We start from the raw sequence: 18,127 nt of genomic DNA, 5'->3' as shown, positions 1-18,127 counted from the left end.
CGAGGATGGTGTCGTTGTTTGCTCTGATGGTATGCCTGTGTTGCCTGACAGCTTGCTTGCTCCTATGGCCCGGTTAATACATGGAGATACACACATTGGTAGGGATGCCATAGTTCGTGTCTTCAAACAGACATGGTTCAATTCGAAATTCAGGAAGATAGTGGAGAGACTCTGTCAGAGGTGCTTGACATGTCAGCAGTACAATGCCGGGAAGAAAACAGTAGTTTCACTGGGAAAAATTGGGAAAGCAGAAGGCCCTTTTGTAGGATTACAAATTGACTTCATTCAGTTACCCCCTTGTAGAGGAATGAGATACGTCCTTGTCATTGTTTGCCTGTTTTAAAAATGGGTAGAGGCTTACCCGGCCAAGAAGAATGATGCCATCACTGTAGCTAAATTGTTATTACGAGAGCTGATACCTAGGTACGGGGTTCCAGTCACAATTGAATCAGACAGAGGTGGGCATTTTCAGAATGAAATAATTGATCAAATTTGTGGAGCATTCAAAATTACTCAAAAACGGCACTGTGCATATCGCCCAGAGGCTTCTGGAGTGGTGGAACAACTGAATGGTACTATCAAGTCGAGACTAGGAAAGATGTGTGAATCTACTGGCATGAACTGGATAGAGGCTTTACCTCTTGTCCTAATGGGGATCAGAAGCATTCCAGACCGAAATACAGGCCTGAGTCCCCATGAGATCCTGATGGGAAGAGTAATGCGGCAAGCATGGGTTCCAGGACACAAACTGATAAGCATTTCTGATGATTTGGTACTAGAGTACTGCAAGCAACTGGGTGACCAAGTGCATTCTATCTCTCACCAGATTGGGGAAGACGCCGTTGCCAGCCCAGCAACTCCAGTCCATAAACTGAATCCAGGTGACTGGGTGGTACTAAAGAAGCACACCCGATCGAGTTGCCTTGCACCGAAGTGGGGAAAACCAAGACAAGTGATTCTGGTGACCACAACAGCGGTGAAGTGTGCTGGTGTGCCAAAGTGGATCCATGCCAGCCATACGAAAAAGGTAACCGAAGACGAAGAAACTGACGCTGAAGGTTGTCCAGCTGAGGGGTCTCCAGACGTTGGTCCTGAGGTAGCTGATGACGAACAACCGAGCACCAGTCAAGATGGATGGATACCTGTAATCGACCTGACATTTGATCCCATAAGAACCAGAAGCCAAACATACTCAGACAGAGAGTGGAATAGTGAAGAAGAGACAGGAATAGGAGGAGACAATCAGATTATCGAAATCCATGTCAAATCTGATGAGGAAGAAGATCATATAGGGACAGAACAGGTGATCGACACACCTCCAAGAACTCTTGAGATTGAAAAGGGACAGATAGAAATTAGGGCGAAAGTTCAAGTGGAAGAAAATCAGAGGTTCGAAGTGCTTGAACAGGATCAGATAGAATTAGACGAATGTGTTCAGGACACAGAAATTGAAACATCTAAAAGTAAAATCCCGTCTACACCTGAACAAGGCCAGCTTAGCAACCAGGCAGAAGAAACTGAAATAAGACCTGGAACTAGTCAGATAGAAAGGGAGGAAGCAGAAACAGAAGTGCCACAACAAAACGAAAATAAAAGAGCATTTGAAGAAAGCCAAACCACAGTGCCAGTTAAAAGACTCAAGAAAAAGAATAGAGAACCAAGGTACATCAAAAGACTGAGACTAAGACTAAAAACAGTAGAAGAAAAGATTGAGCAAAGAAAGCAAGGTTCCAGTAAAACCGAGCAAATTGGAGAGAACTCCAAACGAAGAAGTGCCCGAATAAAAAAACTAAACGATAAATATCGGGATCCTGAATGGACTTACCTGGTGTTGGAGGAATTTGAGGATCTTTTTTTTTTTTTTTTTTTTTTGTCCTCATTAGCCATTAAATCCATCCAACTGCACTCCCAGCTGCACAGACTCGAGGAGAGACCCCTTTATTACAACAGGAAGCCCAATAAAAAGCTCCAAGTGCTAAAAGAGTCGGTCCCAGCGTCGCCAGCAGAGCTTGGACGAGCATTCTCCCTTCAGACCAGTTCGGCCAGTTGTCCAATATCTGTTTCGGTGGCACCCTTTGGACAGAGAGATCTTAGGCCTAATCATCGGACCCGGGGAAAAAAAAAAAAAAAAAAAACCCGGGTTGACTAACTGTCCCTTCTCCAATTGATCAAAAGGTCCCAAAATCTCAGAGATCGAGGACTACTTGTTCTTGATAAATCCTGCTTTGACATTGCATATAATGAGGACAACCATTCTGCATGTGTTGGAGAGTTTATGTTGACCCAGTTCTTGCAGATTTCTCTTCTTGCCAATAGAATGGAATAAAACAGAAGTTCTCTCTCTAGTCCCTTAATATCATCATTTATTCCAAAGATAATTAAAAGCCACGAACACGGGATAGGTAAACCAAGAATGGATTTGAGTGTTGTTCTCACTTCGTTCCAGAAAGTAGCAATGTTCGGGCACTCACAAAACATATGGAGATCTGAGGCAGCTGGAAGAGAGCATTTGCAACAACACTTCCCGGGTTGAAATTTCGACAGGCGTTTAGGAGAGTGATACGCTCTGTGGAGTGTGTAGAGATGGTTGCGCCTCAACCATGCTGGCTTAATAATTTTATAGAGAAGGGTGAAAGATTCCTCCCATATGTCCTCCATATGTGGTTCTCCCTCCACACCCCAGAGTTTTTCCGGGAGGTTGGAGTCTCTCTCTCCGTCCTCTATGATATGCCAATAGAAAAGTGCTACTTCCTTTCTCCCGGGGAGTCTTCCGACTAGGATATTTTCTAACACACTCTCTTCTCCCATCATTGCTTTCTTCTTAGTTGGAATCCGGAGCCAGCTACTTAATTGCAGGTATACTAAACAAGAAGATGGTGATGTTACCTTGGAGTAGAAAATATCCCTGTTTCTGATTGATCTTTCCACCAGAAGATCGCCCCACTGTGTGATACCTGCGTCTAGCAAGACTCTTTTGACTGTGTTGGTGTCTTGTGGTGTTAATCCCGGTAAGTCCCAAATCGGGGCATGTGTAGATAAGTAACCTATGCTGGTTTTAAACTTTATTTGGGACCATTCTTTTAAGATACTCAATAATGTCTTTAGTCTAACTTTTTAAAAAAACTTTTGGTGACCAAACTTGAAGAGAAATCCGTTCACTGAAAGGCCCAAACCCATTAGCATAGCCCTATACATATGCCCATTTGCATTTTCCCAGGGGGTCTTAAGTAACATCCGGGAATGGGTCAGATGGAATGCCCAGGCATAATATTCCAAATCTGGCAGTGCAAGCCCCCCTTTTTCTCTTCTCCTTCTCAATTTTTTCCATGCTAATCTACTGGATTTATACGCCCAAACAAATGAGTTAATATTTTGCTGACATTTTGCAAGCTGTTTGGTGTCGAAAACTAACGGGATGGAGTTGAAAATAAAAGTAAATTTTGGGAGGATACTCATTTTTATCAAACTAGTTCTTCCGTAGATGGTGAGTGGGAGAAACGACCAAGCTTTCATCAAAATTTGAGATTCTCGGGAGATACGGGCTAAGTTATTTTGAGCCAGGTTTTCTAGATCTTTAGTAATAGTAATTCCCAGGTACCTCAATGAATTTTTTACCGGGAGCTGGAGATTATGGATGTTCCACACCATGATTTCGGTTTTTCCTGCGTTGATTTCATATCCCGTAAATTTTCCAAAATCCTCCGCTTTCTTTATAATAATTGGGAATGCCAACACAGGGTCTGTTGTGTATATAATTATATCATCGGCATAGAGACCAATCTTCTTTTCCCAGCCCGAAAAATTAAAGTGTGGAATATTAGTATCTTCCCTTATAGATTCTGCAAACGGTTCTACGTATAAATTAAAGAGAAGGGGGGATAAGGGACAACCCTGTCTTGTTCCTCGACTAATTTTAAAGGGAGATGTTCGCGTGCCATTTATTAATATGGATGCTATAGCGTTGTTATATAGTAAGCCTATGGCTCGACTAAATTTGGGGCCCAGATGGTATTTTTCCATTATCAAATGTAAGTATTCCCAGTTTACCCTGTCAAACGCTTTGGTTGCGTCAAGGGTCATGATGGCCAGGGGTAGTCCAAAGGTTGAAGCAATATCCGCAGCTCCCACCAAATCATAGGTTAGGTCAGCCAGTTGTCTATCTCTAATAAACCCCTTTTGGTCAGGGTGGATAATCGACCCAATCTCACTTCCCAATCTCGCAGCCAAAATTGAAGTAAAGATTTTATAATCGTTGTTGAGAAGCGAGATTGGGCGATATGACCCACACTCGGCTGGGTCCTTGCCTGTTTTTACTATTAAGGCTATATTGGCTTCGCCCCAAGAGGTTGGTGGTGTCTCCCCTCTAATCATTATATTATTAAAAAGATTTGTAAGGAATGGGGTAAGAATAGAATTGAGTACCCTGTATAATTCTCCGGGGAGACCGTCTGGACCCGCGGCTTTGCCATGTGCTAATCATTTAATGGTGTTGGAAACTTCCAACTCAGTTATAGCTTTATCTATATTTTCAGTTTGGTGACTTTCCAGCTCTGGGAGGGTTATATTGTTCAGCCATTCATTCCTTTCGTTTAGATTTAGATTTACATTGAGTTCCTCGGTGTAGATATTCTGGAAGAAATCATTAAAGGCTTCCCCGATAGCTGTATCTGTTGTCCTAGTATTGGCTTCCCCAGTTACCCTTATTTCCTTTATAAAGTTTCTGGATTGATCAGCTTTAATTTTCCAAGCCAGCAGTTTGCCAGCAGATTCACCATATTCGAAATGCGCAAGTTTGCTTGCCTGCCATCTTTTACTTATCCTATCCTGTAATAGTGTGTCTAGCTTGGCCTTTAATTCTTTTTTCTCCTCTTGATTGTCAGAGGGGAGCTGGTCTAGCGATTCTAGCTGAGTCAATTCCAACTCTATCTGTCGAATTGCCTCTTCTTATTTCTTTCTCCTGAATGAGGCCCTACCTGTAATACATCCCCTGATGATGGCCTTCCAAGCCTCCCATACTATGACTAGAGCGGCAGAGCCTAAGTTTTGTTCTAAAAAGGAGACAGTTTCCTGCATCAGATAGTCTTTCTCTTCATCCTCCAATAGAATTGTTCGGTCGAAAGACCAGGATGAGTAAGTGGGTTTCTGCTCCAATTTTATCGAGAAAAAAATCGCGGAGTGGTCTGACAGGTGTAAAGGCAGATAAGTTATGGATTTAACCTGATCCTTAATTGAAAAACTAAATAAAGCATAATCTATGCGAGATTTATGACTATATTTATAATTGTGGTATGAGACTCCCATAGTTTTCCCAGCTCTTTGTCTCCATAGGTCAATTAAGCCGAGATTCAACATACTTCTGAGCAGTGTATCCCTCATATTGCTATGTACTACGGCCCTGGAAGTAGCAGATTTGTCTAATTTTGGGTCTAAGACAAGGTTGAAGTCTCCGACCCATATAATAGGATCAGAGCAAGAGATCAGCTGATTTTGCATAATATTTAAATAAGAAGGGTCGTCCTGGTTAGGCCCATAATAACTAATGATGCTGACAGCCTTTGCATTTAATTGAGCATAAACTAACAGCCATCTACTACTGGCGTCAGTTTTCCAACTCATTATCTGGACTTTTGCTGATTTTAAAAAAATGATAGCATTGCCACGAATGCTAGCATTATGATCCGTAGTTATAAATTTATCGACCCATTTATGCTTTTTGAGTATGTCCGTGATCTCCTGTCTATTCAGATGTGTTTCCTGGATCGCAATGATCTGCGCGGGTGAGTCTCGTAGGTATTGTAGGATTCTATTTCTTCTAGCCCTAACGCGCAGACCATTTACGTTCCAGGATAGAAATTTAATGTCTGACATTAGCTTTAAAGCACTTTAACACTGTTTCTGATCCCTCAACTATGTAAAATTTATTTGAAGGCGACTTGTCCTTAGCTATGTCTCTTTCTGTTTTAGCTAAGTGGTCACTTGGAGATACAATTGGATCCATATTATTCGTTATTATGAATTTGAAGAATTTGAGGATCTTGATATAAGTGACGAAAGTGATGAAGAATTGACTGCTGACCAGTCTGCCGAAGAAGAAGAACCAACCTGAAGTTGCCCAGTGTAAGCTACCTGTGCAAAATTACAAAGAGGGGTTGGAAAGCTTCTTTTGAGCGAAAATGTCTGATTCAGATGTGAATGGAAGACCGAGACGAAGTTGTTGTAAAACATGCTGCCAAGTATGTTTATGTAGTATAGCAATAGTACGGATCCTTTGGATAGGACTAACCGTAACCCTTCCTTCTATGATAAGTAAGAACCCAAGTTTGTACCCAAATAATAATTTACCTGACGACACTGTAGAATCACACACTAGAATTACACCACGAAGAGTAGACACTTTGGACAAACCACTTAGCCTGAAACGGCGACAGTTAGATTTAGAAGCACCAGATGAGGAAGTATTACACTTTAACAAGATTAAGAACAAGACACATTTAAACGTTTTCGAAAACCTGTTATTGCATTATGTAGAAACTATGGAAATAGACAACTGTTATGTCTGCATGAAGCTACCTACTTCTGTAGCTGAAGGGAATCTCCTGTAGTATACTAACTAGCTTATTTTACAAAAGAGGACCTTTACAGTATTACTATTCAAACTCTGACGTAACATTTTCTGAACTTCCTGTTCGAAGAAACCTGAATCCTGTACATACGACTAGAGATGTAGCTAAGTTCATGAGTGATTATTTTCTAACTGTAGGAAAAATTTATATAGATGATGCACATAAAAATAACCTGACCTGTTCTTTAAATGAAAAGGAAAAAGAATTCCTGGACATGGTAGAGAAGAGAAGAGAGAGCTTCCAAAAGATGGCCAAAGACAAGAACCACAAGGTTCCTAAATGGGCAGAGAGTATAGGGAGCACCTCAAATGGTGGAACTAATGCTGCTATGCTCCTTGATTTCGAAAAGAAGGGGAAGCTTTGTCTTAAAAGGGAAAAGACTAGTTATTATAACAATGTTTTCATTGGTTCCAGTGAATGCGAACATAATTACAAGGTAATTGGAGAATGGGTTTTCAAAGATGGGACAGAGCCTGTGTTTCCTGGAATTTACTTTATTTGTGGGAACAAGGCTTACTTCAAATTGCCCGACCATTGGTACGGGAGTTGCTATTTTGGTATTGTCTTCCCAAAGATATACCATGCGGGGAAAATCACTGGCAGCAATGAAGAAACGAACCAATTAGTACGCAATAAAAGAGAGACTGCTGGTGAAATTGTAGGAAATATTTTTAGCGCAATAATACCTGCAATGGGAGTGGTTCTGAACACACACAGAATTTCCAAAATGTCTACAGTAGTAGATCGGTTATCTACCGACACTGCTGGAGGTTTCCTGATGGTCAATACCGAAATGGTTGCGATCAGATCAATGGTTTTACAAAACAGGCTTGCTCTTGACACTCTATTAGCGAAAGAGGGCGGAGTCTGTAGAATGTTGAAAGCGCAACATTGTTGCACTTACCTACCTGATAAAAGTGTAAGAATCCAAAGGTATGTGAGGAACATTGCTAATTTGGCGAAAGAACTCAAACCACTGGAGGTTGACAGTTCCTGGAAGAGACTTACTGATGGTCTCTCCGCTGTAGGTCATTGGTTTGCTAATTTAGGTAGAGGTTTATTGTTTAAAGTACTGATGCCTATTGCAGGAATAGGGTTTATCATATTCCTCATATTTGTCTGTTGCAAATGTCGCAAACACCAAAAGAAATATACTGTGAACAAAAGAGGCGTGAAACGGAATGTGGACGAACTTGAGTTAGAGGAACTGAATAATCAGATTTATAAAAGGGTGAAGAATTCTCACCCTAACAAAGAAAAGAAAGAGAAGTTGAATCGAATGTTGGAAGAGATGGAATTGGGCAAAATGTGAGAAAGTTGGCATCTGATTCTATTGTTTTGTGATGATAGTAAATATCATCAAAGAGGGGATTGATGGAGCAAGGTTTCGCACGTTACGCGACTTGCTTGTACTCATGAACCTCGAATAACTATAATGTATTAACTCAACATGTTTGTCTTACTAATTTCCCCGTTATTCTGACATTTTGGGTGTCCCAGAGACGCTTGCCTATGTGTGTATTAACCTTAACAACGCTTGTCATTAAAATGGCCGCTGCCTGGCGGGATTTCTTCTGCTCATGCGTCGGTCACACTCACGTGACGTGACGTACTCGCAGTTCTGGTGGGAATCTTTGCACTTGCGCACTAGCATTAAGATGGCCGCTTTGTGTTCTCACATGCCGAAGCTTGCGCTGCTGCTTTTGCGCTACTGTTCGTTTGCATTCATATTTACGCTGTAGTTAATATAAAGTAAGGGGAGTCATATAGGGATTCCTGGTATACAGTGTAATCATTTATTTTCTATATTCTAAATTGTTTTCGCTTACTTTTCATGTATCGAACTTTGAGAGCATGAGGGATGGGAATACTCCATATTGAATCGCTTTTCTGCGCATGAGAGTCATCTGCTGGTGGACGAGCTCTATGACATTGAACATCTGCCAACCTGAGGTCCCAGCCAATATGTGCCTGGGAAGATGCACCTTCGCCTAGCAGAATGAAGCTGAACTGTCCTGCAAATGCAAAATGCAAATGCAAATGCAAATTTTATTCATTGTATTCTGTAGAACATGTCATGGAAAACACCAAAATTCAATAGGCGGTCCCAAAACATGCAAATGTGGTATTGTAGAAGCTTGTCCTGATTGGTGTGTTGACCTGGCCTACTTGGGGACCACTCGAAATCGGGGATTCTGACACTTGCAACATTTGGGGGGTGGTACACTGACCCAAAAACAGTATAACTAGCCTAGGTTTAGCTAGAGAAATTGTCCGACTTGTCCGAATAGCTGACCTGTCACTGACCCAACGCACTCAATATGTGATTGATACAGAGGGCTGCGGAGCACTCTGTCCGTAATTTCCAGAGACCCAAGCGGGGTTTTGGAAACCTTAAGTGCTGGCGGAGCACTTTGCTGGGGAGTTCGATAACCCAATCGGGGTTCTGACTGATAGCTGCAGAGAGGGTGGAGCGCAGGCGTTGCTTCCGAACTGCGGGTGCTGGTCTTACCTTGGTGGTCCTGTCCTGATCCTAATCTGGTTTTCCTGTCCTGTCCTGGGGTGTCCATTCTGCACCTGCTGGCCTACTGGCGACTGTCCTTCCTTGGGGTTCCTCCTGTTTGTAACTGACCCGTGGCCAGGGTTGGTCTTCACACCATACTAGGTAAATATAGAGCTGAGAAATCTATTCTGCATCTCCTATTTTTTTCCTTTCTTTGCTTTAATAAAGTCATTCTCTTGCACATTTCGATTGTCCATGTTTTTCGCACCACTAAATGAACAAGTCATATCTTATCGTTGTTATTCTAGCATGTTCCATTTCTTACCCATCCTTTAAGTACATTCCTTTTTTCAGTTCATGATATATAGATGTTCCTTTTCTTTACCCATCCTTTAGTCGATTCAGGTAATTGCACCGTTTTATTAGTATGGTCTATTTTGACTTTACCTATAGTTCCTCTTCATGGGGATATATTTCACTGTGAAATTCTAGTATGTTCCTTATTTTTCCCGTCTTTTAGACAACACACTGAGTCTAAACTCTGAAACCTATATTAGTATGTTCCCTGTTTTCACCTTCCTTTAGACTTATGAATGTTTGGTCTCATTTACTTCCTTTATGGATACGTGCTCTTTGTAATCTTGGTCATTGATTGCTTACTCATTGTAAATCTTATGCTTACGGAATCTGATGAAACTTAGATAAAGGTTTTTAAATCTTCCCATGTCTCTGGTTATTATCCAAATGCAAATATAGAAAAAGGTATTTTTGTGTCTGCCTTTCATTTACAGCTGATTCAGAAAAGGGGGTGGTGATGAACAGAGTGCCTGAATTAAGCAGACCACTCTTACCCAGTCCAAAGATCAGGGCTTGATCCATCACCGTTTTTTAGCTCACTGCACCATCCCAGCCCAGAACTTGGCTATATGCAAATTAGTCTGTTCCTGTCCCAGTGCATGATGGGAACAGGGCAAACCAAACTACCAAGCCAATTCTTATACTGGGAAGGAAACAAGCTTCCGGGGACCGGTTTCTGCCATTTCAGGCGTCGTCGGCCCGGCTTGCTTGAATCTTGATGGTGCAATGAGCAAGGGACTCACATCTGAGTATACCCTTCCACGCTTATGGTGGACAAAATGATTCAGAAAAGGGGGTGGTGATGAACAGAGTGCCTGAATTAAGCAGACCACTCTTACCCAGTCCAAAGATCAGGGCTTGATCCATCACCGTTTTTTAGCTCACTGCACCATCCCAGCTCAAAACCTGGCTATATGCAAATTAGTCTGTTCCTGTCCCAGTGCATGATGGGAACAGGGCAAACCAAACTACCAAGCCAATTCTTATACTGGGAAGGAAACAAGCTTCCGGGGACAACACACTGAGTCTAAACTCTGAAACCTATATTAGTATGTTCCCTGTTTTTACCTTCCTTTAGACTTATGAATGTTTGGTCTCATTTACTTCCTTTATGGATACGTGCTCTTTGTAATCTTGGTCATTGATTGCTTACTCATTGTAAATCTTATGCTTACGGAATCTGATGAAACTTAGATAAAGGTTTTTAAATCTTCCCATGTCTCTGGTTATTATCCAAATGCAAATATAGAAAAAGGTATTATTGTGTCTGCCTTTCATTTACAGCTAGCTCCCTGATCCATTGTGAGCAATAGGTACCCGTAACGGTGGATTGGTAAGTCGGGTACACTGGAAATAAAATAGGAAGGAACTGGGATACTGGTAGTAGAGTGTAAGGTCACCTGATTAATGAATATAGTAAATTGAAATATATGGGCCCGATACGTATGTGGTAAAATTGTTGGTCGGGTGACCTGCGCGCTCTATCAGGGCCACCTGTCCTCCATTAAACCGAGTATATGCCATCTCACCTCTAACGGGACCTGGAGACCTGTGGACTCAGCCATAATCTTGGTGAGTCCCTCCCAATACTGTTGAATAGTTTGCCATGCCCATATTATGTAAAGAAAATGAGCATTCTTCCCCACACCCTGGCACACCCATCACAGTATCCACATTGACGCTACTGTGTTGAGGAGGCATATGACCTATGCAATAGTCTAAGTTGAATAAGTCGGAAGCGCACCCTTATGACTTTCTCTCTAGTGCACTGCAATGCCTCTGCCCAGTCATCTCCCTCCATGAGCCCCATGTCAGATTCCCATACCTTCCTAGGGGGCCCAGGGGTCCAGGGAGTTATTTGTGAGCTTCCGGTATGTGAGAGAGATGACCCTCTCTACCATCAGATCCAAGAAGAGCTGTTCCTGCTGTTCTGTCTGCCATTTGAAATTCAGTTTTGAGGTCCTCGAAAGAGATCATTTCCCTATCCCGCCAGATGTCCCCAAGATGATCAATCCAAATTATACTCCATCTTTGGAAACCCTGCAAGTAGCCCACCTCCCGCAGCCCATTGTAGTCCCAGAGCGGGCTCCGAGCTGTCAGCTTGTTTTCTCACCCTAATAATTTTATGACCTCACGCCATGTTCGCACCACTGTCTGAGTGTGTGTTGAGAGTCGTCTCTCTCGCAGCCCCTCCAATAAAGCACCACTGGGAAACCTCTTCTGCCCATGGGATACCAGTCCACTTGGTACACCGGCTCAGTGGTAGCCATAAACATTCAGTTGTTGATATTTATCAATTGGGACACGAGGTAGTAGCATCTATTGTCCGGAGCTGCCAGTCCACCTTCATACAGCACCTACTGAAGCCTGGAGCCTCCTTTGTTATTGGCTGCTTGCATGTGCTATGCAGGCTATTACCTGCTAAACTCTGTAAGGCACCCCGAGTCGGGGGTTGCTAACGCCATGGGGACCCTTCAGCCCACTGAGGGGAGGGACGGGTGAAATCTAGGCTGAACCTGTCCCCCGATGTACAGCTGCTCCCGGGTGGCCTTCCTTCCTCAATTAAATTGCATGCTAAGCTAGTGTCACACTCCGACTCACCTGAGTATCCTGACAGTTCTGTTGGATTCTGAAGACAGTCCGTACCCACTCTGAAACCTCTTGTTCCAGCACACTAGTTGTATACAATGTGCAAAGGTAAGAAGATCCAGAGAAGGGGGAAGTGGATAAAATAATAAAAGAGATAACACTGCTCCAGTGTACGACCACGTCAACTGGAGCTCAGTCAGGCTGGATGTGAGAACTCGTATCTAATAAAACATAAACAAAGAACAGGTAAGTTCAACCTACCTCTAACCTAGTACCTGACTCCTTCAACAAACTATCAGATTTCTTGACTCTACTAAGTACCTCTCTGTTCCTGGTCTTTTGCTTCCAGGCAGGACTTTCTATAATGACGCGATTCTCTACAAGGCGTGATGCTTTACTAAGGTGACAAAAATAAACCACTGTCAAGTTTACAAATGTTCATGCACAAACAGTTAAATCAGTTGTGTGGTGGGCCTTTGCTTTTTACAACTCACTTTCACTTAAGCCAGAAGTCTTTTTAAATCTCGTGCTGTATTCTTACATCAAAACACTGCATGTAGTCTGTATGAGTCTCTGTTTAATTGCAAGCCTATTAGATTTCGAGTTTCAATTTGAATCACAATGTTCCAACAATGAAATAACTTCAAACAGTGGGGTCTATTACGATTGCGGTTTTTCCGCATCCTCTGGGCCGGCGGAAGCCACCGCCGGCCCGGAGGATGCGGAAAAAATGCAGTGGACCCACCAAAGACCCACCACCACATTAGGATGGCTGGTGTGGTCCTGGTTTCCGTCCGCAGCTCTAATATGGTGACGGTGTCTCTCAGACACCGTCAGGCATATTAGGATGGGCTGTAAAAAATGCTTTTTTGCAGCAGGTTTTTCGCCGTGGAAAAGCATGTGTAACTTCACTGTGGGGGCCCGTTGCGGATCCCCTGGGTGAAGGGGGGGTGGGGGGTGCACATGGGGGGTACCTATGGTACCCCCCTGCATTTGTATGCAGAAATCGGCAGGCACCGCATGGTGCCTGCCGCTTTCTGCATACAAATGCAATGTATGCATTTTTACCATTGCGGCGGATGCAGCTTGAAGCCGCACCCGCCGCAATGATAAAAATAGAGGATGCGACCGCCGGGGTGGCGGTCACATCCTAATTGCACCGGAGGAAACTCCGCAGGCCATGCGGAGGTTCCCTTCTACTCTATGGTGGCAGACAGACTCAGGACTCAGGTCCATCCGCCATCATAATCGGCCCCAATGTTCGGTTTCTGTATCACGAATGTCTGTGAAAAAAATCCTTGGATCGTATGCCAAAAGGCTTTGGAGAGTAAAATATGTTGATGCACTTACTTGCCGCACGGGGGTTAATGTTTATTCTAACCATGTCCTTTTTCTCTTTGTTGCAGGTCTTTTCCGCTTTGCAGAGGGACCGGAACCAAAATGCGCCGGAAGCAAGAAGAAAGGAATCGGAGCTGGCACAGTTCCCAAGAAGATGCAGGTACGGAGAAGAGCGAGGACCGCAGAGGTGAGCCAGCGCCGGAAACCAAAGGGGAAGTGGAGACGAGGATCAGGATCTCAGGTAAGCGGGAGGGTAGGACGAGCACAAGCACCGGGTAGCGCTCGGAGCTGCCTTTTATAGACAGCAATGGGTGTGGTTCATATGGGCTGCACGTTGCCCATGAAAGACTTGCAACACTTCAGTTTTTATGTAAATTATGAACACGCGGCATAACGATATGAAACAACACGTCGCAAAAAGGAAGAAAAGAAAATAAGAAGCCTTGGCAAAAGCAAACTCTAGTGTTCCTGGCACATTTAAAAGTAACGTTTATGTGGGTGGATACAGTGTGCATATATCGATGTTATGGTACAAATCAAAGCACTTAATGCGTAATTAAGGAGACCATTACTTCAGTGAGAGGGGACAAGCCCTTTGCTGTGCACAGACCCTAACAGTCGCCTTCCTCAAAAGCCCCCCTACTGGGCGAGGTTTCCCTGGAGGTTTTAAGTAAAACCTTCTAAGTAGTCATGGGCGTGTACGTAAGAAGCTGGTTCCCAAGAATTTTCTGTTTCATCATAACCTTTCCACTCCACTGAATAAAACAAACGCCCATGAACTCTCTTTGCGTCTTTTATACTTTGAACTTCATATTCTAGATTTCCTTTAATTGGGATAGGTGGAGGTGGGGGTTCAGCCCGGGTTTTAGGGTTATATGGTTTAAGCAAGGATACATGGAATGTGGGGTGTATTGGGTAATCAAAAAATAAAAGAGGCCCCCAATTGTTTAAGGTCTGGGACCAGGGGGAGAGTAAGCAGAAATATGTGGCAAGGTCCCTACATGAGTCACAGGAGTGATCTCTTCTAGCACCGCGTACCTAGATGTTCTAAACAATACCAATCACACAGTTTTTATGACCTACGTTGGTGTATATAAGGATTCAAATTTCACCAAAATACAAACACTCAATAATGTCCACTAGCTATATATGTCATATACATATTGATACCTTGAGATTATAAAAATTAATACAGACCACAATCAAAATAGTTAATACATAAACAATAAGAAAGAGAAAAAGAAAATGGGAGATATGTTGTGCAAGTTGGTACAAAATTTATTTAGACATGTTATCGATTTTGTTATTGTCACTGGTTAATACATCACTTAATATAAGTACATTCATATAACACTTTATAAAAACATCAAAAAGAACACAATCGTTAAAAATGTTCATCAGAACAGGGGTCGACGCAGCGTTTCGGTTGTGGGTTTGAATAAAAACCTTCTTCAGGACCAGTTCTACAAAGAAACAGACAATAAATATTTTATCTCTGCATGATATCTCTTTTGTACAAATCAGCGCCAACAACATCTTTGTCCCATTGTATACATTTTTCTACATCCTAATGGACATTTTAGACTACACATCCTCAACTACGCAGGTTATACTATTGGTATTGTTAAGAAGCATCATTTTAGGGTACACTCTACATCATAGCTCTGATAGCTACTTGGGGTTTATCAATCTGTATGGGGTACATACAACCAAATTTGATGGTTACCTGAGGGTATTAAAATTCCTCTGACTTGGATCAGTCAAGCAGCATATAAGGCGATAAGATGAAGAATAGATTCAATCTCAGTGCTTTATGCATTCATAAATCTGAAATCAGATGCATTAATTGTTATTCTACGGTGTCATTTAATTACACCCATAGATCATCAAAGTACGTACGTGGAGCACATAGACATATATACCTTGGCCGAGATAAACTCGGATTGGAGCTTGTATGATAGGAGCCACCAATGTCCTTGCATGTGGAGAATGTGGTAAGGCTATGATAAAAATCAAACAAAGTACAAAAACATAGTTGGAATCCATAAAATGTATCTTTGTTGCAAAATATTTAGGCCATATTGTAGAGTTGCTTACCAAAATTTGAGCAATGGCACACACGATGTAGCCGCAGACTTTTAACTTGTCGTTTTGGGCACCGTTGTTTATTGGGGGTTGACCTCCCACTAGATTAAATTAGAAAACAGAAAAATAAAAAATATAAAATAAAATATAAAAAATAAAAAAATAAAAAAATTTAAAATTAAAAACCCTTTTAGATTTTGTCATTTTAGACTCGCAATTTTATTAATATCTAAATCGTTTATTTTATGTGCAAAGTAAGCTTTGTTTAGTGACTAAACTGTCTGTAGACATAGTCCATGGTATCAGCGCGGTATTTGCCCTTTTGGTTACTGCCACTCGCGTTGTTACCAATACCCTGTATCAGGCACCACAGTGCAATTTTAAAACAAAAGGCTGTCCTGGTTTATTAAACAGGGACATAGGATTTTACCACGCATCAAGCACCACAGTGCAGTTTTAAAACAAAGGGCTGTCCTAGTTTATTTAACAGAACCCTTTTAGATTAGTAATTTCTATTGTATATTTGGCGGAATCAAGTACAAAGGACAAGTCAAAATAAAACATCGCCGAGATTGCCAGTTCTCTAATTATACAACCATACCGGCGTTTTAGCGTTTTGAAGATAGTCTAAGTTGAAACTCTCCTTCTAGACTCTACGCGGTAGACCGCTCACAAACGGTGCCATACCGGCGAGTTGGTGTTTAGAGGCAGACTAAGTCTCTACCTCCAATCTAACCAAGCTTAAGCATTAGAACAACAACAGCTACGGGTTTAGGGCCATGCTTACCTCCTCAATCAGGGTCGGCCTCCCTGCTCCTATCAATACAGCGTTTCCGGCGTCTTAGCAATCACGCGGTAACGGGCATGGTTGCACTTCGGGTCTTAAATACAAGACCGCTCGTGATAGGGTGTTGGAAGATCTCTCTTCATTGGTTCATGCAGGGTCACATGGTGCGCTCCTGATATCGCCAAAACTTTATTAAATCTCTTGGCGGCACAGCATTATTATTGTTGATATAAGGTTTATCTGCTGTTTACAGCGTGCTGGAAGGGGTCATTTTATCTAGTTACACTTTGTGGAGGGTTTTATAATATTAATCACCGTATTTTGGGAATAATATCTCTACTATGTATAGAACAAGAGAGAGATTAAGTCCCCAAACAAGTAGATAAACAATTGTGGAAAGTACCACTAACGAATGGCTGGCAACTATCTTTAATATCAGCAGTTATTCCCTCATTTGTAACAAATGTTTAACACACTTTCTATTTATCTATATTTATATCAAACTTGCTAGTCTAGGACGTCAGATGATGTTCCACTCGTATTCATTATTAAAACATCTTAAGGTTGGTATACCAAAACAAACTCTTTTCACACGGTGTTTTAATTTTGTGCAACTCCATTTCCAGTATTATGCACTTGAGGAGTATTGTATCATAGGATTGTTGAATTGTTATACAATGCGTTCCCAGTCTTCTCTGGTGTTGAGACCTGACCGGACACTATTAAAGGTAGACATATAGTATTGCTCACGTTTTTTCCTTTTCTGTGTCAGATCTCCTCCTCTTGCATTGATGGTAACTGTTTCCAAGCAACACCATTGCAGATCTTTCACTTCATGGTTTGCTGTTTTCCAGTGGTCCGTCACTGGGGCCCCACTTCTCCCTGTTCTTAATGCAGATTTATGTTCATTAATCCTAATTCGGATCTCTCTTGATGTTTCACCGATATAGATTAAATCGCACGGACATTTAATTAGATATATTACATTTTTTGTCCGACAGTTCATAAATTTATTGGGTCTAACTACTGCATCCTTTATTTTAATGATATCTCCACGGATGATATTATTACAGTTGCCACATGAAGAGCAAGGAAAAGTTCCAGTAGGTAACGGGGCATTGTCTATGCTTTGTTGTTTATTAATCTGGACATCTCTATAGGTGTGTACCAGACTGTTCCGAATTGTGCGATTCCTACGGAAGGAAAAAATAGGTTTAGGGAGTCTATTTTGTTGCTTGTCGTTTATAAGATGCCAATTTCTGTTTATTATATTTTTGAGTTTATTACTCACTGAATTGAAGTTGGTCACAAAGGTGATTGGTTGCGGAGTATTGTTCTTTTTAACTTTAGGGGTTAACAAACTCTCTCTATTGTAGTACTTCGCCCGTTTGTATGCGTGGCGTACTAGTCTCTTGGGGTAGCCTCTGTCGATGAGTTTTGATTTTAGGACTTCTGCATGTTTCTCAAAATCTTTAATCAATGTGCAGTTTCTTTTCAATCTCAGAAACTGCCCAAAAGGAATGTTATTCACCTGACTTGGGGGATGGTTACTTTCATATCTGAGCATTGTATTCCTATCAGTTGGCTTAGTGTATAATTCAACATTCAGGTGGCCATCAGTGTGTTTTATAATCAGGTCCAAAAATTCACAATATTGTGTATCTTTGTGTGATGTGAATTTTAAATTCTCATCGCCTAGATTCAACCAGGTGATGAATTCCCCGAGTGTTTCGCTAGGGCCGCTCCAAATAAAAAACACATCATCGATGTAGCGTGACCACATCGAGATGTTTTCAAAAAAAGGTGATATGGAATTATATATATGCCGCTCTTCGAACTGGGCGA

Source organism: Lissotriton helveticus, chromosome 12 (assembly GCF_964261635.1).
Source record: "Lissotriton helveticus chromosome 12, aLisHel1.1, whole genome shotgun sequence".
Classification (NCBI taxonomy): Eukaryota; Metazoa; Chordata; class Amphibia; order Caudata; family Salamandridae; genus Lissotriton; species Lissotriton helveticus.
This window is presented reverse-complemented; position numbering follows the sequence as displayed.